The sequence below is a fragment of the Candoia aspera genome, chromosome 2 (assembly GCF_035149785.1).
Source record: "Candoia aspera isolate rCanAsp1 chromosome 2, rCanAsp1.hap2, whole genome shotgun sequence".
In the NCBI taxonomy this organism is placed as follows: domain Eukaryota; kingdom Metazoa; phylum Chordata; class Lepidosauria; order Squamata; family Boidae; genus Candoia; species Candoia aspera.
Window position 1 is genome coordinate 22757260 of NC_086154.1, and position 26323 is coordinate 22783582.

Sequence of the window (26323 nt, forward strand, 5' to 3'; positions counted from 1 at the left end):
TAGCAAGAAGAGATAAGGAATTATTTTTGAACAAGCAATGTGCGGAAGTGGAAGAAGACAATAGAATAGGAAGGACAAGAGACCTCTTCCAGAAAATTAGAAACATCAGGGGTAAATTCCAGGCCAAAATGGGTATGATCAAAAACAAAGATGGCAAGGACCTAACAGAAGAAGAAGAGATCAAGAAAAGGTGGCAAGAATATACAGAAGACCTGTATAGGAAGGATAACAATATCGGGGATAGCTTTGATGGTGTGGTCAGTGAGCTAGAGCCAGACATCCTGAAGAGTGAGGTTGAATGGGCCTTAAGAAGCATTGCTAATAACAAGGCAACAGGAGACAACGGCATCCCAGCTGAACTGTTCAAAATCTTGCGAGATGATGCTGTCAAGGTAATGCATGCTATATGCCAGCAAATTTGGAAAAGACAAGAATGGCCATCAGACTGGAAAAAATCAACTTACATCCCCATACCAAAAAAAGGAAACACTAAAGAATGTTCAAACTATTGAACAGTGGCACTCATTTCACATGCCAGTAAGGTAATGCTCAAGATCCTGCAAGCAGACTTCAGCAATTCATGGAGCGAGAATTGCCAGATGTACAAGCTGGGTTTAGAAAAGACAGAGCAACTAGGGACAAAATTGCCAATATCCACTAGATAATGGAAAAAGCTAGGGAGTTTCAGAAAAACATCTATTTCTGTTTTATTGACTATTCTAAAGCCTTTGACTGTGTGGACCATCACAAATTGTGGCAAGTTCTTAGTGGTATGGGGATACCAAGTCATCTTGTCTGCCTCCTGAAGAATCTGTATAACGACCAAGTAGCAACAGTAAGAACAGACCACGGAACAACTGACGGGTTTAAGATTGGGAAAGGAGTACGGCAGGGCTGTATACTCTCACCCTACCTATTCAACTTGTACGCAGAACACATCATGCGACATGCTGGGCTTGAGGAATCCAAGGCTGGAGTTAAAATCGCTGCATGAATCTTCAACAATCTCAGACATGCAGATGACACCACTTTGATGGCTGAAAGCGAAGAGGAACTGAGGAGCCTTATGATGAAGGTGAAAGAAGAAAGTGCAAAAGCTGGCTTGCAGCTAAACCTCAAAACAACCAAGATTATGGCAACCAGCTTGATTGAAAACTGGCAAATAGAGGGAGAAAACATAGAGGCAGGGAAAGACTTCGTATTTCTAGGCGCAAAGATTACTGCAGATGCTGACTGCAGTCAGGAAATCAGAAGACGTTTAATCCTTGGGAGAAGAGCAATGACAAATCTCAGTAAAATAGTCAAGAACAGAGACATCACACTGACAACAAAGGTCCGCATAGTTAAAGCAATGGTGTTCCCCGTAGTAACATATGGATGCAAGAGCTGGACCATAAGGAAGGCTGAGAGAAGGAAGATAGATGCTTTGGAACTGTGGTGTTGGAGGAAAATTCTGAGAGTGCCTTGGACTGTAAGAAGATCAAACCAGTCCATCCTCCAGGAAATAAAGCCAGACTGCTCACTTGAGGGAATGGTATTAAAGGCAAAACTGAAATACTTTGGCCACATAATGAGAAGACAGGACACCCTGGAGAAGATGCTGATGCTAGGGAAAGTGGAAGGCAAAAGGAAGAGGGGCCGACCAAGGGCAAGATGCATAGATGATATTCTAGAGGTGACGGACTCATCCCTGGGGGAGCTGGGGGTTTCGACGACTGACAGGAATCTCTGGCGTGGGCTGGTCCGTGAAGTCACGAAGAGTTGGAAGCAACTGAACGAATAAACAACAAAATATTGTACCATATTCTTATATTCTTTACTTGTGAGGAACAACTGAACTGGCATAAAAGCACAGATAATATATCAATGAATATTCTGGATAAAATATATTTTAAAATGCTTACATAACAGAGCAGTAGGTTAGATCTGTAGGGTAATAAGTGGACACTCCAAATTTGGCAAGGCAGATATTTTGTTCATCAACAAGCAAGCTAACCTGGGGTTGCATTACAGTTTTTCTAGACTGGACTGGTTTCAAGAGTTGGGCTCACAAAATACTAACCAGATCAGTCATGGTGGCTGCACTCACACAATACACTAATTTATTACTAATTTGAACCACTGCTGCAGTTTGGGTTTGCTGAGGGTTTTTTTTTTTGGAAGGGGGGAGATGGGGGAATTAACATATTCCACAAACTAATCCCATTTGGATAGTACAGTATGTGCTTTAGTGCATACACTAAAGCATATACTGTACTATCCAAATAGGATTAAAAATCCAAATTAAATAGCTTGCATTAAAAAGCCAAATAAAATTGGTTGCATTAACCTAGTCCCTCAAAAATTCAGTTCTGCCCTGGAAAGAGTTGTTAAATTTAATAGAGATGTTCAAGTGACTTGAGTTCAAAACTGCTTTTGCCCAAATTGTTCAGATGCACAAATACGCTCCTTCATAATGCTTCAGAACTCATGGGAAATGCAAAGGCCAAACTGTCTGCTTGCAGCCCTTTGCGGGCCACAGTACATCAACCGCCAATTTAGTTTATGCCTATAACACCCTGAAGTATAAAATGCAAATATTTTAATAATGCTACATTTTGATAGCATCTTGAAAAAGATAAGACAATTTTTCTTTGAACAATTAATAATGTTACCAAAGCATTATCTGATAGGATAATAGGACCTATGTCAGGCTATCCATCCAATCAACTAAAGATTAAGATAGTAAAAAACTTGAGAGCAAATTCAAGTTTGCTTGGAAAAAAGTAATTCTTGCAGAGAATGATTTAGGAGCTGCCATATCTCCACCAAATTAAACTCCAGTAAATAAACCTATAGGATCTGCCATGCTTGTAAAGTCCAAATCAGGTTTCAGACTATGATACAGTATCTGGAAGACTGCCTCCTTTCTAAGTGAATCTGCCAATTTTTTAATTCCTGCATTGGATTTTGTTTTGTTTGTCCCAGTACCAGGAGAGTCTAATAATATGAAACCACATTTTCTATGGCACCTTGATTGTGATACTTGCTCCTGAAGGAGTGTAGATTGGCCCCTTCTTAGTTAGACAGGCTGTCAAAATGTTTTTCTGTTGCTTAGCTTCAGAATGCTTCTAGCTCCACTATCTGTGCTTAAAACTGCTTTTTCCTGCCCTGCCTGCCTTCCTCTTTTCGAAGTTTTCAACATTAGAAAATGTTTTAAATGGTAAATAACATTTGGCAGAAAGAAATAATAGTTATACAGATGAATAAAATAGTTTCAAGAGGGGAAAAAAAAGAAAAATAACATTTTCATGAAATGAAGCACTCAAATACAGTATTTAAATTAAAATCAGTATCGATTTTTAACCAAAAAAACCCCAGTAGATTTAAGCAAACCAGAGACTTTAAATTATGTAGGTCAGGGTTGCTCAACCTGGGCCACTTTAAGATGTGTGGACTGCAACTACCAGAATTTCCTAGCCAGCAATGCTGGTTAAAGTGGCCCAGGTTGAGCAACCCTGATGTAGACAGTATAGTTATGTATTCATTCTTCAAAAATGATTTGGAAGAACTATTTCAAAATAGCAAGAGCACTACGCATCTATTCATTGAAGCAGCCCAACTTTTTCAGGCTTCCATATGAACCTGAGAAAAAAGATGCTGTTTAAGAGACAACTCATTAAAGCATCATCATCTTTTCTTCAAGCTCATGCTTGGTTTGTAGCACTTGTTCTGAATTATTTTTTTAAATGTTCACAGCCCGGGGAAGTAGCAGGTATGTCTGCTTTCCTTTTTCATCCCAAACTAAGTAACAGAGATCCAGTCTAGATTTGACTAGTTTAGACTTCTAAACTTTGCCTTCCCCTACACTGTATTTTCTGTCATGTCTGGCTTTCTATTCTTGCAGTTCACCAAAACGGGAAGCATTTATTTCAATGTAATCATTTACAGACACACTTGTAGGTCACAGGCCCAAAGTACAACAGAGCTATCTGTCCCATAACTTTTTAAATTGGGACAGCTTAACATGAGACCTTATAAGGTTCAAAATAATTAGGGGTAGGGTAGGCCTATATATACGCATTAACGGTGTTCTTAAACTAAAAATAAAGGATTAAACTTACCTCTTTCATGTGAAGTTGCCTGAATTTGAAATAATTTTTAAAATAAATCATGATTTCCCAGGGAAGCCCTAGTGAGCTCTCGCAGAACCCTGGTTGAGAAACCCTGATATAATGACTTTCATGAGCATGCTTCTGTGCTGATTCTTTGTGACACAAAGCAATGTGTCACACCACAAAAAAAAAAAAAAACCACACACACACACAACAGGGAAAAAAACAGCTAAGCCCCTTAATTTCTTTATTTTCATGTCAAATCCCATCTGTTGCTTTTAATTTGCATTTTGCTGAATTTGATTTCTGTCTTTTCTTCATATTCAAAAGTCACACACAGGCACATGCACATACATATGAAGTTTGCCCCCAAAACAACAAAGAAAACTTCAGCAGATGCATTTAGCATGAGTATGAAAAACAAAGAATAGAAATTAGCAAAGCAATACAGTAGGTTTTAAGAGCAGCACATTCACATCTTTCCCCCTTTTTATTCAAGAGTTACTTGCAAGGATCAGAGGGTGTCTGGTCCCTCCAAAGGAAAAACACCTGAAAACTCAGTTGGCCCCAGCCATTCTAAACAGCCATCTCTCACCACAATACAATTATAAAAATATATCAGAAAATATTATTCAGTCATATGAGAACAGGAGGGAGCAAAGTATGTCCAGTAGACCTGGAATGTGCACCTTGAAACTGCTCTGAAGCCTTAACTTATGGGCCAAAAGGTTTGGTCTGCTTGGGAAAGAAACAACCATCCTGTGTCATCAGGTGATGATTTGGCATGACTGTTAACACAGAAGCAGAATCATTTGCTTCTACCTGAAATACTATTGTAGTCCAGTAGTTAAGTTGATTTGTGTGATTAAAAGCAGATTTAAATGCCGTGTTGTTGTTTTTTGCTTAAAATCCACATTTTTCCATGTAACTTTTTTTTTAAGTCTCTCCAAATTTAATCAGTAAAAGCCAGAGGTACAGAGACCCCCCTCAAGATGGGGAATCAGGCAGAAGTCAGGAAAAGGGGTTCTTAAAGGAGGACAGTCGCACTGGTCCTCTCCTCCTCCCTGGGGATCAGTAGACCCGAAGCATAAGAGAGAGGCATGACCTTACCCGGTGAGAAATAGATCCCCGGAACGATCCAGGGGGTGGAACGGGGAGGGAGGCTTCAGGAAGTCGATCGTGCAATCAAAGCCCTGCGCGTTTTTTTTCCCACGCGTCAGACACACAATGCACTAAAAAAAAGAGTGGAGCTCTGTGGCCGCCATCTTGACTTTTTTGACACTGCAGATGCCCCTTTATGATACAAGGAAAGAAAAAGACATTGCAAGTGTGCTTTAGCCCTCTTGAAAGAGAACCCCTGAACTAGAATAAAACGCGTTTTAGGAAGTGAGCAAAGGCACAGATCGCCCCGCCCACTTCGCAGTGTTCCTGGTGCGTTCCAAAGCGCTTCGCTCGGAGACGCTTCTCGCGTTGCTTTCCTGACGTCTGTGTTTGTGACTCGGCACGTGTTTCTGGCACAATTGGACGGGAAACCATCTGCCGAAACAGGGGCTGAGTAGGCTGGTGAGAAAACGAGTCGGCCATGCAAGGAGAGACGTCTGAGTGAATTGATCAGGCCTACCTTTACTGTGCTTTTAAGTCCTGGGCTGACTGCCAAGCAAGGAGCGCTGGGCGGTACGACTATCAGCGCTGGGCACAGGGTAACCGGAAGCCGGTTTATCAGAAAAGAGCTTCTGACGCAACCAACGAAAAGTTTTCATTCTGTGCTCCCGCTGCGGCTGCTGATCGAGAGGCAAGTTGTTTTGCAGCGCTGCCAAAGACCGGCGCGCCGATGAACTCGGAGACGTAGCAGCTCCACCTTTTCTATGGGAGTCAGCCCCGTTAAATTCGGGAGGATTCGTTTCTGAGCAAACCTAGTTTGTGCGGCTTATCTGGGCCCTCAGCGCAATGCTTGGGTTTGTTTTACTTTGGCTTCAAGTCATAGGCATTTTTTTCCCCAAAAGATCGGATGATAACGGGTGCCGTTTGAAAACCCTTTGTAATGATTTCTGTAAAAATGGACCTTCTTTGTTCATGCATAAAGCCCGGGGGAGGAGGGGGGGGGCTGTACTTTATGCACGAACCCACACGCTGTAAACAAATTCAACCACTTTGACAATGGGAAAACAAAGTTCTTTTTTTTCTTTTAACATCTCACTCTCCATGTCAGTCATGGGTCAGATCAAATGTTAAATTACCCATTAAGTTCGCTTGGCTGTTTGAGAAGTTCTTTCTTAAATGATACAAGGTTAGTTTTAGGACAGCGTAAATCCAGTATATTTCTAAAAGGTTGCTTTGAACAAAAAGTCCCTTGTTTTTAGGGAAGATGGTTGTGTTTGTATGTTTCATGTTAAGATTATTTAAACACCCCAAGAGGGCAACTGAAGAACATTTATGACCCCTGCAGGTTTGTTCTGAGAACAAAAGACCCTGACTGAATTCGGACATGGTCCACTAAGCACAATCTTCTCTCCAAGAATATATGTTGATATCTTAACCCTGTGCCAGCCCCCTCAGAGTTCCAGCTGGGCATGGCTCATAAATCTCTGTTCTTTCAGAAAATCAAATTCATCTTCAGGAAGTTGCTGATAACAGAAACTTCAAGGTGTGCTTTGTTGCAGGTATGAAAGAAGCCACAGAGAGAGAGACAGAGACAGAAGACTGGCTTTCTGTAGACCACAGGAATCGAGGCCTGTATCATGGAACCTTGGAATATATGGGTTGTAAGGGAACTTGGAGATCATCTAGTTCAGTCTCCTGCCGGAATCCACTATTACAGCATTCCTACCAGATGATCATCTAGCTTCTGCTTAAATACCTCCCATGAAGTCAACTTCATTACCTCCTGGGGCAGTCTTTTCCAGTGCTGAACAACTCTAACCCTGTTAGAGGCTTTTTATGTCCAACTGAAATCTGCTTGTAATTTAAAACCAGTTTCTTCTTCTGTCTTCTGAAAGAACTCTGAACTATTCTCCTTCACATGATAGCCCTTCAGATACTTGAAGACACCTATCTCCCCTCAGTCTTCTCTTCCTCAGGCTGAATATACCCAATACCTCCAATTGTTCCTCATACGTTTTTCCTTCCAAGCCTTTCATCATCTCGGTTACTCTCCTCTGGACATGCCCCAGTTTGTCAACATCCTTCCTGAAATGCAGTGCCCAGGATTGGATGCAATAGTCCCGTTCTGACCAACATAGAACAATGACTTAGTCTTCCCATTGTATGTGTGTTGATGCAGCCTAGGATTGTATTTGCTTTTTTTGCAACTGCATCACACAGTTGGCTCATGTTCAGTTTGTGATCTGCTGAACAGCCATGATCCTTTTTGCATGGACTACTGGCCAGTGTTCTCCTCATAGCCCTGTACTGAATGTTTTCATTCTTCCATCCAAATGTATGATTTTGCATTTGTCCATATTGAAATTCATCTTGTGAATTTCTACCCATTGGTCGAACTTGCCAAGATCCTCCCATCTTTGTGTCAACTGCAGATGTTTTCTAAATCATATTTTCTAATCCCTCATATAAATTGTTTATAAATACATTAAATAGCATAAGGCCTAGAACGGAGGCTCGTGGTACATCACTCAGTACTTTCCACCAGCTTGATGTGCAGCCATTGACATGCACTCTGTGGGGACAATTGTTCAACCAACTAATGATAGCATAGTCCAGCCCGCATTTTGCCATCTTCTCTGGCAGAATCTCATGGGAGATTCTGCTGAATGCTGAGGTCAAAGAATACTCTTCCATGGTTCACTAAACTTATCACTCTACCAAACAAAATCAGGTTGATTTGGCATCATTTGTTCATTCAGTGTATATGGATTAATATTTTTGATAAACCCATGCTCACTCTTGCCAAACAATGCATTTTTTTCTAAATGTTTACAAACCAACTGCTTAATAATTGCTTCTATAATTTTGCCCAATACCGGCATTAAGCTGACCAATTTGTAGTTATCCAAGGCCTCTTTTTTGCCCTACTTGAAGCTGGAACAACTTTTCTCTTTCTCTAGTCAGGTGTTCTCAACCTTGGCAACTTTAAGAGGTGTGGACTTCAACTCCCAGAATTCCCCAGCCAGCCACACATCTTTAAGGTTGAGAAGGTTGAAAAACACTGATTTAGAGTGACAAATGTCAACACCATGTTGATAATAATTTCTTTAATTTGTCAGCATGGGTGGCTGGGGAATTCTGGGAGTTGAAGTCCACACCTCTTAAAGTTGCCAAGGTTAAGAAATACTGTTCTAGTCTTTTGGCATTAAACCCATCCTCCATAGTTTCTCAAAAATCACACAAAAGGTTTCTAAGATGACATCCACAAGCATCTTCAAGTCTCTTTCATGTAATTCATTGATCTAGTCCTGGAGACTTGAGCTTGTTCATAGTAGCCAGATGCTGACATGTTCTATCTATCTATCTATCTATCTATCTATCTATCTATCTATCTATCTATCTATCTATCTATCTATCTATCTATCTATGAATATATGATGACAGACACAGTGTTTAAACCTTAAGTTTTTTTTCATGAGAAAGATTTAACTGACCCTTGGCCATTTTTTCCCAGCCTTGAGACTGAGATTTTTGCGTAATCTTCACGAAACAGCTTTCTCAGTCTGAGTAGTGCTGGTTCTCATTACAAACCCTTACAAGACTCTTGTATTTAAGCCTGTCACAGATGATGATTATAATACTCATAGCAGTAAAAATTCTCACTATTTTTATGTTTTCCTTGCTTGTTAAATCCTATTTTCATTTCATTTTATCTAGTTACCTGTAAGAGGAATGTAAAATAAGTCTACCATAGATTTCCAGGGGAGTTTACATATAAGATCTGCTTAAAGTGTCTCAACAGACAACAGCATTAAGCTCCATCAGAATCTATTTCTGGTCAAAAATCCACATTAAAATGCCATTTCTTTTTACAATGGTATATCTAAAAGATAATGTTTTTGAAAGTTTGGTACCGAAAGAGATAGTTATATTAAAACAATAAAAGCTTACATCGGGGAATTTTAGATGTGAAAAGTCTTCAGTGAGAACATTTGCCCAATCAAGAATGGCATTATGGAAATTGCTTGAGGAATTTACATTAACAGTTATGTACTAAAGGGGAAGTTGTGTTCAAAAGCTCCATATGTTAGGGAAAGTTGTGACTGAAAACAGATGCAGATTTTTCACAAGTTTTGTTTTGTTTTTTAACAAAACTGTGGGCTAGAATGTTTCCCTACTGATGTAGATTATGAAACAGAAAAGGTTTGTATCAATTTGCACATCTCTACCTGTTATTGTAAAAAAAAAAAAAAATTCCCAAACCAAATGATAATAAATCAACCCTTCAGCTTTCTGTTCTTACCGTCTCATGATCCAAATTAAAAACTGAAGTAAAACCAGAATATATGAAAGCTGCCATAGATGCAGCTTTCCGCAGTCTTTTGCCTTAGTCATTAGTCATCAGTCCATTAATCCATTTAGTGCAGTAAAGTTAATAGCTCTCCTGATAGCACTTCCCTAGTGTGTGAAGTGAAGCTCTCTCACAGCTGAAGGATGTCTGAATTGGAAATGCCCAATGATGCAGCCTAGAGCTTTCTGTATGTAAAAGCATGAATTCTGTGATTAAGTTGTGGTCTTTTTTCATGCACAATGATGTATGTTTTCTCCACTTAAAAAGGCAAACTTCTTTAGTAAAAGAACCAAAGCTTTCTTCTGGCTATGACAGTCTACAGGTCCCGTACATTTGTATATACCTTATTTAGTTTGTTTCCAGAATGTTGATTATAACACATTATTTGGCAAATACTGGCATGGAAACAAGAATGAAAAACCCAAAAAGGAAAACATAGCAGTTGGTGGTGATCTATGGAATGCAAAACAGAACTGGAAAGAGAAGCTATGAAGGCCATAAAGAACGTTAAAAGATACTCAAATCCATAATTTTGGTAGTTGCTAAATGTATCCATTGATTCATTCTGGTCCCTTGGATAGGAGATACTCATTGCATAGAGGGCAAAAACTCTTCTGGACAAAATTTAAATATTTTGTCTAGTACAGCCTATGATCTCAATACCTAAGAAATACAATGTTCTTGTCTTCTGACCTTGATCATTTACTTTCAAATAATCCCACTGAAAATCACATTTATGTCCAGCATGAATTATCTGAGTTTCGTTTTTAAAAAATAGGTCCAGTTTCAGGTCCCGAAGTTTTGAAAAGCACCAAGGTATTTTTTAAAAAGCATGTGAACACACTTATAAATAAAATGATTGAGTGCAAAAACCATGTTCCAAACATTATATACATCTAGTGACTTCATAGGAGAGAGCCAGTTCGGTGTAGTGGTTAAGGCATCAGAGTCCTTAACTCCTGGACTCCGCCCAGAGTCCCCTTTTTGGGAGAGATGGGCGGTGATAGAAATTTGAAATATAAATAAAATCAGGCTAGAGACCAGGAGATGGTGTGTTCTAGTCCACCTTAGGCACAAAGCCAGCTGGGTGACCTTGGGCCAGTCCCTCTGTCTCAGCTCTGGGAAGCAGGCAAGGGCAAGCCACTTCTGAAAAACCTTGCCAAGAAAACTTCAGTGACTTGTCCAGGTACTCTCCAAGAATGGGACATGACTAAATGTATTAACAAAAAAATAGTGGGAATGACCTTGGGAGATGGAGAAGAGCCACAGCCAGGGGAACAGGTGGATAAGAGGCAGCTTAGCCCGCAGCAGGAAAGTGGATGTGGCAAATATCTCAGAAGAGACCCTCCCTAGTTTCTTGGGCTCTAAAGGCAAAGGGGGACAAATGTACTTTCAGACTTGCAAGATTCTGTTGATGTAGCCTTACAATAAAGTTAGAGCTACTACTACTGGGTGTGCTTCTTGTCTGGACTGCCTTGCAAGTCAGACACTTAATCACTTGGAACAGATGCATGTAGAACTGAAGGGGTTTTTTTAATAGTTCCAATTTAGTAATGTTGATGGGGACATTTATTTAGAAAGACAGATTATACTTGCCATGTTCAAGGCAAAATTATGGGCAACTGAATCCAGAAGCAAGCCATGATCCTCCAAGTACCCATTCTCCAGCAAGTGCCTGGAATGGCACATGGAGAGAAGTGTGCTTTGCTGAATAGATTCATTCTAGATGACAAATTTCCCAGCCTAAAAGTCTGATGAAACTTGTCGTTGCTCACGGTCAATATGACAGAGCCTAATATTTTAGGTTTCAAGAGCCCAAGCCTAAAACATTCCTTGGATTATCGAATAGGCTAGGTCTCTATAGCAGACACTGCAATTCCTGGCTGAAGCTTCAGGTAAAAGTACCCAATAACCATAAATAGGGAAGAGTTAATGTATGTGACATTACGCCAACCATAATGGTGGGTGGCATTTGTCTAATCTCTTTGTGGTTTGGGGGGGGCGTGTGTGCCTTTGAGTCAGTGCTGACTCTTGGTGACTGCCTGGACAAGTCCCTGCAGTTTTCTTGGCAATATTTCAGAAGTGGGTTGCCATTACCTTCTTCCTAGGGCTGAGAGAGAGGGACTGGCCCAAAGTCACTCAGCTGGCTTTGTGCCCAATGTGGGACTAGAACTCACAGCCTCTTAGTTTCTATTCTGGTACTTTAACCACTACACTAAACTGGCTCTCATTTGGCTTATCATATGATAGCATATCTATGGGTGCAGTATATTAGTACTGTAAGTTAGCATGATATGATTCTGATGTGAAAATTGGGTACTGTATTTTGAAAGAACCTGGGTGTTTAGGCTTACTTTGAAAGTCTGTTGTGGGACAGTTCTATGAGCATTCTCTGCAGAAGTTCAAGGACTGCACTGAAGATATTTGATATTTCTACGGACTCAGCAACTTCTCGCCCAATTTCCATTCCTGACTCAATGGAATGGCTGAGAGAAAATGGATTCATGGTCTGACTTCCCATCTGCCCTGCAACAGGCACAGAAAATACAGATCAGATTACAGCTCATTATTTCATATTGTTTCAGATAAGAGAGGAAAAACCCTCTGCACAATGGATTGGCTTCTGTCATTGCTATTGTGTGATTGTGATTAGATTCAGTGCATCTTGACAAAAGTTGCTTGAGGTTCTTCGCGTCACCAGCCTGGCCCCACGCAACAAAGCATTAGTTAGCAGGTCTCATGTAGCTTTTGTATAATTGCAATATTTTCTGATTTCTAAGGAAGTTAAATGAGCTCAATTGTCTGGTGAGGACAAGAGATTTAAGGCGGTTACACATTTTTCAACAAAAAGATTTACATCTCTTTGTGCCAGCTTTTTAATGGCAGGCTTTTCCTCTTTACATTTGCTACTATGGTAGGGATGGTCCCTCATCTCTGATTGAGGCTTCCTGAATCCAATTCATGGACTGGTAACACCGTTGATAAATTAGAAATGAATTGTGCTTTTCAAACATCTGTTGTTCCCCTTGTACCTCGAGAGAAGAAAAGAAAGAGAATGGCTGGATTCACACATTGCACCAAGCCAAAGTATGGTTTGTTTACTTTTGGTGTAACTAAATATGTGAACCATAACAATGTAAGAGCACTGAGGCTGGAACAGGCCCATCTGGTCCTGCATTCTGTGCCATACAGTGGACAACTAGATGCATCTGAGAAGCTCACAAGCCTGCATGACTGTCACTTCCACTGTCACTTCCTGGAACCAGGATTTAAGGCATGCTGCCTGTGTTGCAGGAGCTAGCCATCAAGTTAGTAGCCTCTGATAGGTTGATCCTCTGTTAATCTGTCGAGTCCTCTTTTAAAACCACACCAGTTGGTTGCCATTACAACTGTAGGCTTTCTTGAAAGCACAGGTAATAGACTTCAGCTGCCACAATTCCTAGCCAGCATGGTCATCACTACAACATCATTAGAAAGTACCAGGCTGAAAAATAACGTTAGAAAGGAAAGGTGGAATGTGTGTATGTGAGAGGCAGAGAATTTTGTCTTCCTTTGGTTTAAGGGAGAATATAAGAAAACTGCCTTTTCCCATGCAATTTAGGATTTTTTTTCTTCGTACTTTTTTGGCTTTCACTTTGATACCTATCTCCTATTTCTAGTTTATTTTTTATGTCCACATATATCTAGATGACTTCTCTGTATTTTCTTCTACTTACTGCTTACTTCCTTGTGTTTTTTATTTCTGTAGCTATGCATCCCTATGCTTTATTTCTATATGCTTTATTCTGGCATATTCTGTGCTTTACTTAAGCGTTACTTCTACTTCTATACATTTCTAGGCTTCCTTTCTATAAATCTTCCAGGTTTTATGGGGATTCTTTTACTCTGACAGTTTTTAATTATCCTCACCCTTGTTAATTATGAGGGCTTAGCCATCCTTTGATAGGTTGACCCTGTGGTAAGTAACCAAGGGCTCCTGACTTTGATGGCTGTTTACTAGCTCCTGAATCATAGGCAGCAGGATGTCTGCCCTCCCAGCTATGAAGTGTGGGGAAACCAAGGCTCATGTCTCCCTTTTCCCAGGCTAAGCTATCCTCCAGGGTGTTTGCCCTGGTTATGCTGAGCCTGGTGTTTACAGAGCTCTTTCAGTGGCTTCACCTTGAGGCTCTTACTCTCTTGTTACGGGGAAGAGGCCTTCCAGTGGTTGCTGCCATTCATCCTTTTTTTCTCTGTAGCTGCTCCTTCTGACTTCCGGCGTGGTTCCACAGTCTCACTGAACTTCAAGATGATCCCAGTTGCCTCTTCACCACTGCACATGACTCCTTCTTCCAGCAAACTCATCTGCCCTTTTTTAAATGGTAGTGTGAAAGGTGGAGTCTTCCATCTCCAGTTGGACTGAAGACTTGGAGATGAATTGCTGGGAAAGAGGGACTTGTGCTAAATTCTGCAAAGCTCTTCTTCCATACCTGATACCTTGCTTTAAAATCAAAGTGAATTAAATTGAAGCACTTCTTTTATCAACAATTACAGTTCCACAAAAGTGATAATCTTGGCAAACATCCTATAAACATCTGGATGGCAAAATAGATTTCTGTGATAGAATATAGATTTACAAATAGATAAATTAATTGTATTCATAGACTTTGGCTAAACCCTGCTCCAAATCTGACTTTTTCATTTGCTTAATACTTGTTACAAAGTTGTGTGTGCGCGCCTTCAAGTCAGTTTTTGATTCCTGGCGACTGCCTGGGCTAGTTCCTGCAATTTTCTTGGCAAGTTTTTTAGAAGTGGTTTGCCATTGCCTTCTATGTAGGGCTGAGAGAGTGTGATGGGCCCAAGGTCACCAGTTAACTGTGCCCAAGGTGGGACTGGAATTCAGCCCCCTGGTTTCCAGCCTGATGCCTTAACCACTACACCAAACTGGCTCTCTCTTACGAAGTTACTAGATGTATATAATGTTTGGAAATTGTTGATAGGAAATAGTACAGTCCCAAAGCTTGCAATAACAATGGGAACCAAGGTTCTCTATTTTAGATTTTTGCTACAGGCAGTAGATCTTTTGACACTTTTGTCTTTGACATAATCACTAGTCAGCAAAAAATACTAACATTTCCCTGGAGACAGAATCATTATCCTTCATTTTTTGTCACTCAAGAATCATATTCTGTTATCCATGCATACATCAATCATTTCAGATTCCAGAAGTCATTTAAACAATACTTCCTCTTCAGTGTAGGCCTAGTCCCCCCTTGATAAATTGGAAGTAAGTTTTCTGTTAGAAAGGAAAAAGGAAGGCTGGATATGCAACTTTTGAAATGAAACCAAACCATTTTTTTTCTATGTGGTTTACCAAGAAAAAATAAGGATAATATATAGCATTTTCTCTTTTGAGTCCTGGTGGGAGGGATATATTGTGAAAAAGAGATCAAAGCTGAAGCTAGAGGCATGGCAGAAAACAACCTGTTAGGGTAACAACTATTATTACATATTACTTGCAGTAATTTTACTTTACTAAATACCTAATAGCATTTTTTTTAAAGTTCATGGTTTATTGAATTTGGTAAATATATTTTAGGTTCACATGCTATAAATTTGATAAAGCTTTACATCAAGGTTAATAAATGGGATTCTATGGTATAATATCATATTATGAATGTGGCATTCTTTTCTTGAAAAGTATTTTCGGTGCAAAAAAATGCAATCTTATACCCAATTACCTAGGAATCAGGTAAACTCAATGAGACTTTCTTCTAAGTAGGCTTACTGGACCACACAATATGTCCAGAATTGTTGGGGAATTTTCAGTTGGATTTGCAACTGAACTGCCATTACGGCAGTTAAGGAATGGCAAATAAATAAATACAAAAAGGAAAGGAAACAGTTACAAAATGGGGGGAAAGGATCTTATTTTCTGCTCAAAATGCAAGTTCTTTTTCTAGAACATCTTTAGTGAGAAATTCTTCCAACAAACTGAGAAGAAGAAAATTTTTACTTAAGTTCACAGTTTGAGAAGGCCTCTGAAAAAACATAGGAAGGGTATTTAATCAGTCCTGATATTTTTGTACAAAATCCAATTGCTAAATGGTTTAGCTCAAAGCTTATATTTTAAACTATGCTTTGGCATCCTATATAAATTTAACATGCATTGTTGTTGGTTTTGAACCAAGAACTGCATCATAAAATTTAGAAAAGCATGCATTTAGATTATGTAGATTTGTTTAGGTAAGGACTGATCAAAATTGTGAAGTTGCTCTGTTGCTAAGATTTCTAGCAATTGTATGGCCAAACGCTTGTTTTATTCTGTCCTTATTACTAATTCGTAGTTTTTTCAAGGTAATCACACAGATCTGTCATTTTCAAATCTTTTTTTCTCCTGCCCCCCATCTTCCCAACCATACTCTAGTGCTCCTCTAGAGTTTTCCACTGTTTATGTCCTACCAACCACTCTCTCAAAGAACCCAAAGCCTATTTTTTCAGGGAAGGACATTTACAAGGACTCTGTTATTATATTTATCAGTTGTGGTAAGTTTAAAGACATAAAAACTGTAATTGTTGTCACTGCAGTTATAAATGTAAAATAATGAATGAGAGCCAGTTGGGTCTGAGGCAATGTTTGTCATGGAGAAAAGTCTTCCCCATGCCCAAAAAATACTTCCCCAAATTATAAGAAAGAACTCAGGAGCCCAATAAGTTATTTTATTTTTGCTCCTAAGCCCAAACCTCACATATATCACTCCAGTCCCAAACTTCTAGAAACTGTCTGCCAAGGTACTCTGTTCCCTTTGCCTTAGCACACTCAATGGAAGACTGGCAATTCACTCCACCTTCTTTGCTCTTCTCTCTTCTGCCCTCTCATGGGGCCTCTCTCTTGGGGACAAAGGTGTCACACACCAGTGGCTGAGAACCATTGCTGTAGTGGACACTTGTATGTTGGTTTGGTGATATTGATAATCACCCACTCAGCCACATTTGCAAGCATTCTCATGATGGATCTCAGAAGCAAGCTTATATATTAGGTAGAAATTTCCATTTCTCATAAAATAAAGCCATACGTTGTTTTAAAGACTTTTTTATGTTGGAAATGCTTTTCTATAAGGGCATCTTGTATGTTAGAGAAGATTCTACTTCTGTTGAAGAAGCACAAAGAGCTCTAATGGGTTTGCTGGTTCAACCATTGCCACAAAGCTAAATTTGGCACTTACAGCACCATTCTCTAAATGAACTTTTATTGCAACCCCCCCACAAAGAATATTATAACCAAATTAAACAGAATGAAAGCAAGGCAGTGCTTGCCTGCCACAGCTTAATGTGAGCTTGGAAAAAGACATGTTTGGTCTTTTTAAGGTAAGTGATACCTCTGTGGCATCTTTTAGCCTTTGAATCCCAAGACTAAAGAGTGTTGTATTTCTGGGGTCCTTGGTGCTCTCTGAGCTGGGTTGTTTGCTTGCAGACATTTGATTACCCAACTAGATAACATCATCAGTGCATTCTCTTCTATTGGAGTGCTGCTTACTTGAAAGGGTGATGAGTTTTTGCTTCCCAAATGATTATCTGTGAAGTGTGGCAGTCTTATGTTTTCTGAGGACACAGGAGTTGTAGAAGATGCTGTTGATGGGTAGGAGGTGCAAAGAATGAAAGCCAGTGGCTGAAACGGAGAGATGAAACCATTGCAGGCTTCAGCAAGGATGAGACTGACCTGAACACACTAGCTCTACCTTCCTTTATTCATCCTCTACCTATAAGCAATGAGTGACTGAATTGGAGAACCTCTTCTATCCACGGAAGTTCTCCATGCAAATGAGGACTTTGGAGTCAGGTTTGTCAGTCAGTGGAGAATCTCTGTGGATAGAGAACCTCTCCATGTGGAAGAAAATAAGAAGAGGATGAGGCTAGCACACTGGCGGAACAGGGCTAGAAACTCTAAGCAAGTTTACCTATGGATAAGAGCTACTGTGGGCCATATTAAGAACTGCCAAGAGTCCTGTGATTGTGTTGGAGTATGACTTTGATTGATTGATTGATTGATTAATATTACAGAGAAAACATGCTTTTTGTTATGGCTGCAGTCTCTGTTAAATGCTTCTATTAAACCATTTTCCCAGCTGTGTCACCCCCAGCACAATAGTAGTCTCTGCACACTTACGAACCCTTATCTAGGAACTGACTACAGAGTAGGATACATACAGTGATGCTAGCAGAGCCCAGATTTCTGTCAATAGTTCTTTGTGTGCAACTGAGCAGTTTGTGTGTGAGTGAATGGTGTGTGTATATGGATGTGATGGGGGAAGAATTAATAGTACAAAAGGGTATCTTATGTTGCTGATGTAAGACCTAATATTAATTTGAACTTAGTGCCCTGGAAAGGCTTTTTTTAAAAAAAAAATTTCTCCTCTGGTCAACAATGCTACAGACACAGGCACAGACACATCCACATCCAAGTGAGTCACATCCAAGTGGGTCACACTCATTTGTTGGGAGAAAAAATCTGCAAGATTCTTTTCAGTGAGAACTAGCAGCTCTCATTAAGAAAGGAGACAGTTGGTGTGTGTTTATAACCTTTTATTCTATATAATCTTCCTGACTGTCTTAAAGTCAGGGTCCTCTTATTTACAGGTAAATACATACATAGAATCCTGTTCTTAACTTCCTGACATTTTAAATATTTTCTCTATCTTGAGATATATGGAGTTTAAATGACTTTTTTTGCATGGGGGGTGTAATTCACCTTGTAGAGATTGAAATGAATTATCCATGTGAGGTGATTATTAGCAGACCATTTATTTTGCATTTCTTTTGGTTTGACAACTTTTTAATTTATTTGTTGAGTTTATATCCCCCCCCCTTTTTTTTTCTTCCAGAGCTCAAGGCAGTGCAAATGAAGGTCTCCCTTCATTTTATCTCCATAAAGGCAACCGCATGCCGTAGGCTGAGTTGAAAAAGTGTAGCCAGTCCAAAGTTACCCAGTCCTAGCACAACACTTTAACCTCTGTGCCAATTGTAAAGTAACATTTATCAGCTTGCACGGATCATTGCTTGAAAGACCCTGTTGTTTATTGATATCTATTCCTCTAGATTTTATTTGTTGTTTTCCCACGGGTAAACTAACTACCATGAGATTTTTAGATATTCTGAGGCTTCCTTAAGCCTGTGCCAGGATATCAACTGAATAAATCAAGCTCAGGGCTGCACAGTTACAACAATTAGGTTGAAGTCTTAAGCACCCTTCCCTGGGAATAAGCTTGATAGATCAAATAGAAGAGAATCTCTGTAGCTCAGGGCTGAACTGGGGAGTCCTTGGTGCTCTCTGAGCTGGGTTGTTGGCTTGCAGACATTTCACTACCTGACTGGTACCTGTCAGGTAATGAAACGTCTGCAAGCCAACAACCCAGCTCAGAGAGCGCCAAGAACTGCAAAGCTTGATAGAACACAATGGGGACTTACTTTACAATAAATATGCATAGTGCTGTGCCATGGTTATATCTTTAATTTGACACTTACACCAACAATAACAACAAAAAAGAAAGAAGACAGCACAAGCAATCACAGCCTTACTGATTTTTAATCGCTTTCCAAAGAGCATCCTGCAATGCAATGCTGCTAATGAGCACTGATGAGTTCATCCAGACCTCACTTAAAAAAAAATCTTTGCAATAAGAACCTCAGGCATCAACAACAAAAAATGATTACAAATGGGCTCCACCATGTCTGCCTGGCCCTGCTAATGAATGGCATTGTCTGTGCTTAAGGCTGGTTTATGAAAGGAAAGTGATGGCAGGGATGTTAGGAGACTGGGGATGGTGGTCAAAATGATCAAAGAGTCCCGTGTGACGTGAAAGCCTTCTTTTTTAAATAGATGTCTACTTAATTGGCTGTCTCACTTGGCTAAGGCATTCTGAGGACCTTTCTTAACTGAAATGACCCCAGTGAGCCTTGTGCTAGCTATATTAAAAGCAGCAGTGAGAACAGGAATGGACATACTTTTGGTGATCAAGAGCTGCACATTTTTCAGGAGACCATGGGCTGTACTGACCGAGTAATGATGCAGTGCAGGTGGGCTCATCTCCCACACACATGTGGGCAGGGCCAGGAATTTCTGAGTTTCTCCTTGCATTTATTTTACGTACAGTTTGACTACAGCTCCATAAATACATTCAGATAATCAGAGGGCTGACCATATCAGTGTGTTATGTAAGCTATCCTCAGCTAACATTTCCCACACAATACCAGCTCCTGTATAGTATAAATGTCTTGAGGAGAGAAGCTCTGTTGGTTCCATGGGAGCCAGAGACTTCATTGCTAAAGTGATGAGCGTTTCTGTTATCTGAGTGCTTGAAGAAGGCTATTGTCAATCCTACTGTAACACTCACACATAATTTAATTATGGGAAACCATGCTGCTGATTTTTGGCCATTGTGGGCTTTGAAAGCTGCAAAATAGAGGCAAAGAAAAAGCAATCTAAGGGCTACATGGAGCCACAGGGCCTCAAGTTTCCTCCAGTATCAGGCTATGGATATGGAGATTTGCATTCAACTGTCCATCCTTGTAATGGAAAGTGGGAAAGACCTTGGGAGACTGGATGAAGAGACATTGCCAAGGGAATGATCAGATAAGAGACAGCGTAGCCCACAGCTGGATAGTGGGTGGGCAAGAGGCTCAGAAGGGACCCTCCCTAGTTCCTTTGGCTGTAAAGAAAATGGGGGGAGAGATGTACTTTCAGACTTGCAAGATTCTGTCAATGTAGCTTTGCAATAAAGTAGAATTAGCTCATCTGGTTGTGATTCCTATCTGGTTTGCCCCATGAGGCTGACAATTCTCTCCGGACCAATTATAATGTCTCCAATTAATTTTGTAGAGCCATTGTGAGAATCCAGGGAAGGTGGAATGCCACAAGGCTACTTTGACCTGGTGGCAAGGTGGGATACAGATAGAACCATTAATATCTAAACAAATCTTTCCTTTTAAATGTTTAAATTCTTCAAAGATGCTTACAAATTCTATAGGGGTTTTAACCTGTTTTTGAATAGCATGAAGAACCATATTGCATTGTGAGCATGGGTGGGCATATTGTTCTTCTGTAGGTGATCAGAGCAAGTGCTTGTTGGGACTGACAAAGAGTAGCACTTGCAAAAAGGCCAACATTTTCAAATGAGACATTATTCCAGAGTACATCTTCTCCAACTTGGTGCCCTCTAAATGCGTAGATTTGTTACTTAGGAAAAATTTCCACTGTTTTCTTTGTTCTTCCTGCCAGGGAGGGCCCAACTGGTACCCTGGTAAAAAAAACAGTCAAGATGATGATTGCGACCACATCATTGATGCAAGTTTTCCCATCAAGGTAAAGCAGGATAAAAATAAAGTGTGTCTCTTGCTCACTATTTTTACTCTTAATAACCCTAACGGATTTTGGAGAAAAGTTGTAGAACACTGAAGCTTTTGGAGCTGCATCTTCAAACATTTTAGCTGTCCAGATGCTCAAACCACCACTTTACCTACTGTAAGGGTATGTGGGTTGAGAGCCCGTTTAGTGTAGTGGTTAAAGTACCAGGCTAGAAGCTGGGAGGCCATGAGGTCTAGTCCTCTCCGCTAGTTTAATCTTTCCTTAATTTATCCCCTCTGTTTATGAAGAGGCCTCTGTGCTTTGTTTTAAGGAGAACACTACTCAAAGGGAAAGACAGGCAATTAAATGTGGGCTAGGAATAATCTTGGATGTTTTATTTTTGGTTCAGTGATTCCTCCTCCTCCTGGAAAGAGCAGAAGGTACCTTGTACCCATGTCTGGTTAGTGCAGAACCCATTCAGCACCCAGAAAGAGGTTAAGCCGTTCTTGCTTAGTTGTGCAAATTCTAGAGCATAGACTCTAGATATACTCAGAATAGAAGAGATCATAAGGCCACTTTCCCTACCTTGGCATCCCCCAGATGTGCAGTCTTCAACTCCTGGAATTTCTTGCAATGGCCATGTTGGCTGAGGAATTCTGGAATTGAGTCAATCCAGAGGATGCTCAAGTTGGGAGAGGCTGGCATAAGGAGTAGAGCATTTGAAGCTAGTTTAGACTCCGGCCTATAAAAGGCCTGAGCATTTGCGGGCAAGGAGAGAATTATCCAGGAAGACCAAGATGCTATATGAACTCAAGACAAGATAAAGTTGAAATTGCCTCCATGTTCGTGGCCTGAGCTGCCATCATACTACCATCTCTGACAACTTCCCTTGCACAGTAGGGATAGGATTTCAAAAAGATTAAGGCTGCCATCTAGTTATTCTTCAGTCTCAAGAGGTCTATTCCCTCATTTTTTAAAAATTTGCCCAAGTTTGTAACCCATATTACTGCTTTGTCTGTTAGCTCCTTGTTCCCATTTCATTGAAGCAGCAGTATTAAAATGTTCGCTGGACAATTAAGTAGTAGAAACGTTGTTGAAGCAGCCTGCATATAGATCTTGTACTGAGTAGGGACTTAGATGCTCTATCGACCTCCTTTCAATTCTGATCTTCTCAGGCAAGTGGTATTTAAACTGCTATGGTCTCAATTGTATTCCCCCACCTGCATCCCATCCCAGTGCTGTCTAGTCCGCCAACAGCCTGACTAGAAAAAGACTTGATCACATGACATACTGCTGGGGGTGTGGACAGCACATCATTGGATACCCTTCAGAGACATCAGTTAAGAGTGAAAGGGAATAAACTGTTTCGACTCATTAAAGATGCACATTAAATGCATCTTTGGCCAAGGCCCAGAATGTAGAAAAGAATCTAACCTAAAAGGTGCAAGTAATGCACAGTACACTTAAATAGTCAAATTGCACTTACCCAGAAAAATAATTGTGTTCACTTTTCTTAATTTGAATTTTCTGTGCCATGCTTTCTAGCCATAACTTGTCTTACTGCATTCCACTAGAGGAGAAAATGTTTAGGACTCTCTGTTTTCTCAACATGAGAGTCCTGTGGCATCAACTAAACACTGAAGTATTTCTGAATATTTTATTGATTAAATGAAAAAGGTTGAGGTTAAGTACAGTATATGTATTTCTGGATTTCCCTGCATTAGTAACATAATTTTTTTTTTCTTTTTTTTGCCAGCTTGCTGTATTCTCTAATTATGAACTTCCATATAAACAGTGATGGAGTTTGGTCACACAGTATGCATGTTAATTAAGGCATTAGGAAATATAGAAGTTCACTTCCACGTTTACAAATAAGGAATCTTTTTTTCAAATCAAGTAGAGTGAAATGGCATACAAAGGCGAGGAGGAATGCAAGGACATGTCAAATTTTCAATCAGTTTCTCTTTATTGCAAAAGAAAAGTTATTCTATGTTCAACTTGTCTCTATTTCAGAGCAGTTTACATTCTTGTAATGAGAAAGTCATTCAATGTAAGGTTCATATGCATTGTATATACTGTATACAATACATGTGTCAAATATCTCTGGGTTATCTACATTTCTCTAATACTAGTGTTTTCATACTAATTTTTCCTTACGTACCATTTTCTAAAACAATTTTCCTGAATAATAATGTGTTTCTGTACAATAATTTCAGTGGTGTAGGAATAATTATTTGCATCAATGTTCATACGCCATGTGAAGTAATGCCATCAGCTTGGTTGCGGTTCAGTAAAACAGTACACGGTATCAAAGCAATGGTTTCCAGGCTGTGATTTTATAACTCTGCTTGTTCAATGGACTGGTTTTCATGCAGGGAATGAAAACACTGATAGGACTCATCCAAGGGCTGTCTCATCCAATTCAGGTGGACCCCTTTAATAAGACACTGTAGCTAATGATAGAGGGCACACTTTGAATTTGGAAAGTCCCAGATTTAATCCCTGATATCACCAGTTGAAGGACATCAGGACAGACCACTGTTTTTGAGCCCTTGGGAAAAATAGTATTATAGCTGGTTCTTAAACAAGAAAAGGAGCGAACTAGAGAGGGACCCTTCCTATAAAATTCACCCACAAGAATTCTGAAGAGGCCCTGAGGTACTGTTGGTGCTTCAAAAAAAAGTTACATCCTAATGAAGTACATCAGATTATACTTTCGTGCCAAGTATTGTTACTAGAATTTTGCTCCCTAAATTCATTAATATTACATTAAAACAAGGAGATTATTGCTGTTAACAAGCAGTATTCCAGGCTGCCAGTAGCAATATAGCACCCTCAGAAAATAATCACAAGGGTGTTCTGGAAAAAGACATAACAGGCCTAGTATTCTACTTTGCATATATGATTGCTGACATTTTGTAATAGAAGCCTTAATTAGTAAACAAGAGCTGGGAATCTGACCATTTGCTCCCCTCTCAGTTATTGTGGTAAATAATGAAAAAGTGTTGTTTGATTCAGTTTCCAAAATCTAAATACAGGATAAGGGATGCAATGACACTCTGAAAAGAGGACCACAGGAAGCTGTGCTGATAATGGCTTTTATCTGAATGCCAACAAGAGTAAGCCATTAACATCTGGGACACAAAAGATGCTCCCGGCATGATTATGAGAATATTGTGATTTAGCAGAATTATGCTAAGCCATTGTGTCATATGCCGCTTGTGTTTAATGGCCAGAAAATCAGCAAGGTTCCATCCTTTTGTACAAAACAGGTATTTGGATTAATTCCTGAACTGTAATAAGACAAGGAAGTCTAATGCTCTCAAATCACCCAAGAAAGATCACCCATAGCCAGCATCCATGAAAACACTGACAACGAGCAATCCTGTTTGGCGTTGTCCTTGGGTCCTATATATCCTATATACCCCTGTGCTGAGTGGGTTTTGGGTCAGGTTCTGCATCCTGGAAAGGGCATGTTTTATCCTGCAAGGCTGTTTTATTAAAATGGTAACAAAGTTTTTAACAACTTGACATTGCCATCCCTTCGTGGTGCATCCCAGAACAAGGCTAGTTGGTGTCTTCAATGTATGAGGGAGATGGGCGGTGATAAAAATATGATAGACAGACAGACAGATGTTGCTTTGCTCCTCATTTCATCATGCATGTTCAGGATGTTGATTTCCAATAATTCACAACAGAGGGTGACCCAAGAGGCTAAGTACTCACTTGATGGTGCCGAAACACACACGGTCAGTTCACAGACAGTGGATAGCATCATTTTATGGGTTGGCAGTAGACACGTAATTTGAGAGAAGACTCATGGAGCACCATAACTGGGTATATCAGTGACCTGAACTCTTGAACAGATTTTCAAAATTGGTTTGGGAGCATTCAGGACAAGGCTACTTTTCAAATTTATTTATTTATTTATTCAAATGTATTAGCTGCCCAACTCCAGTGGACTTGGCCACACCCTCTCATCTTTCTCCCTGATCATTATCACAGTTCTCTTTTATAATTGTCCACTGTTTCTGATAAGTTTATCACAACAACAAATTTCTTAGGTGGCTTTCTGCAAGATAACCTCTCAATCTTTTATCATTGATTGGGAATGCATGCTGGCTAAAATACGTAGGTATAGGGCAGGTATGCTTGTTTGAGACTCTATACCAGTATACAATATCCAAACTCTCCTTGAGTCCTATATATCCTATATACCCCTGTGCTGAGTGGGTTGCAAGGAAGCTCTATTTGCATTCATTTGAACTAGAGTAGGATCTTCCAAGAAGGTCCATGATCTCAAGGGCTCAATGCAATTTTAAGTAAATGCCCTTTTCTGACAATTCTGCTCAATGTAGGGAGGTCTGGAACTGAGAAGGAGAAGCATGGCATATGGGAAGGCATTTGTAGGGACAAAGTCAGACGGAGCAGAATTATCCCTCTACCACAGCAGTGGGCAATCCACAGACTGTCTTACAGGATTCATTTTTTTTAAAAAAGCATCCCTTATTACTGCCCAAAGAATCCCACATAATCACTTTGTCAAAATTTGGCAATAAATTGCTGAATACAAGGACAGTTTCCAATCAATGGAATCCCTGACATCTGGATCTCTGACATCTCCAGTATTGTCTCTCAGCGGAGTGGCACTGCCCCTGAAACAGCAGGTTCACATCTTCACGGGCCTCCTGAACTTGTGGCTACTGCTTCATGGGCTGGTGGAGGCCATAGTCCAGGTTCTTATCCCAGCTTCAGCTGATGCATCAATTGAAGCTCTGTGTGGGATATAAGGTCCATATACAGTAGGTCATGCCCTAATTACCATTTATCTGGACTACCACAATTTGTTCCACGTGGGGCTGCTTTTGAAAGCTACTCAGAAGCTGCCATTTGGTCCAGGACACAGCAGCCTGGTTGCTGGAATACACACACCAACATAAATAGGTGACACCACTGCTCCGTTCTCTACATTGGGTTCCTGTAGGACTCTGAATGAATTTCAAGGTGCTTTTAAAATGGTACATGGCTTAGCACTGAGGTATTTGTAGGACTGTTTTCTCCAACTAGTTTTGACCTACAAAACTTGTGCATCTCAAGAAAAATGTTTAGTGGTCCCCCACTTCCATGAAGAGGGAAGAAAACCTATGGGTGTTCTTTCTTTGTTGGGATGGCTGTACTTTAGAATAGTTCCCCCTCAAAATTAGATCGGCCAACACTTTATTGGCTTTTTATAAGCTATTGAAAAATGAGCTTTTTCAGAGAAGCTTTCAGATATGAATTGATGCCATCAGTTTATTGATTGGGGTGGTGGTGGTTCTGTTTTATCCTTTTTATTTTGCTTTGATTTATTATAGTGTGGAAATTTTATTGTATTATTTAATGGATTTATTGTAAACCACTGACAGTCTTTTCTATTGCAATGGGTATAAATCCAATAAATTAAAAAAATAAGCAAGATAG

The 26323-nt window shown here is 40.0% G+C and overlaps 1 protein-coding gene across 3 annotated transcripts in view; it reads right to left on the minus strand.

Annotated features, from left to right (window-relative positions):
• Positions 1–26323, minus strand: part of FHIT (fragile histidine triad diadenosine triphosphatase) — a 1201403-nt gene that overhangs the window by 852642 nt on the left and 322438 nt on the right. Inside the window, exon 1 of one of the 3 annotated variants that reach the window (XM_063296410.1) lies at positions 5716–5869. The exons of 1 other annotated variant lie outside the window; for it this stretch is intronic. The gene's annotated coding sequence lies outside the window, so the exon portion shown is untranslated. Of the gene's footprint in view, positions 1–5715; positions 5871–26323 lie in introns of those variants that run through there. One more of the 3 variants, XM_063296414.1, reaches the window with a different exon arrangement.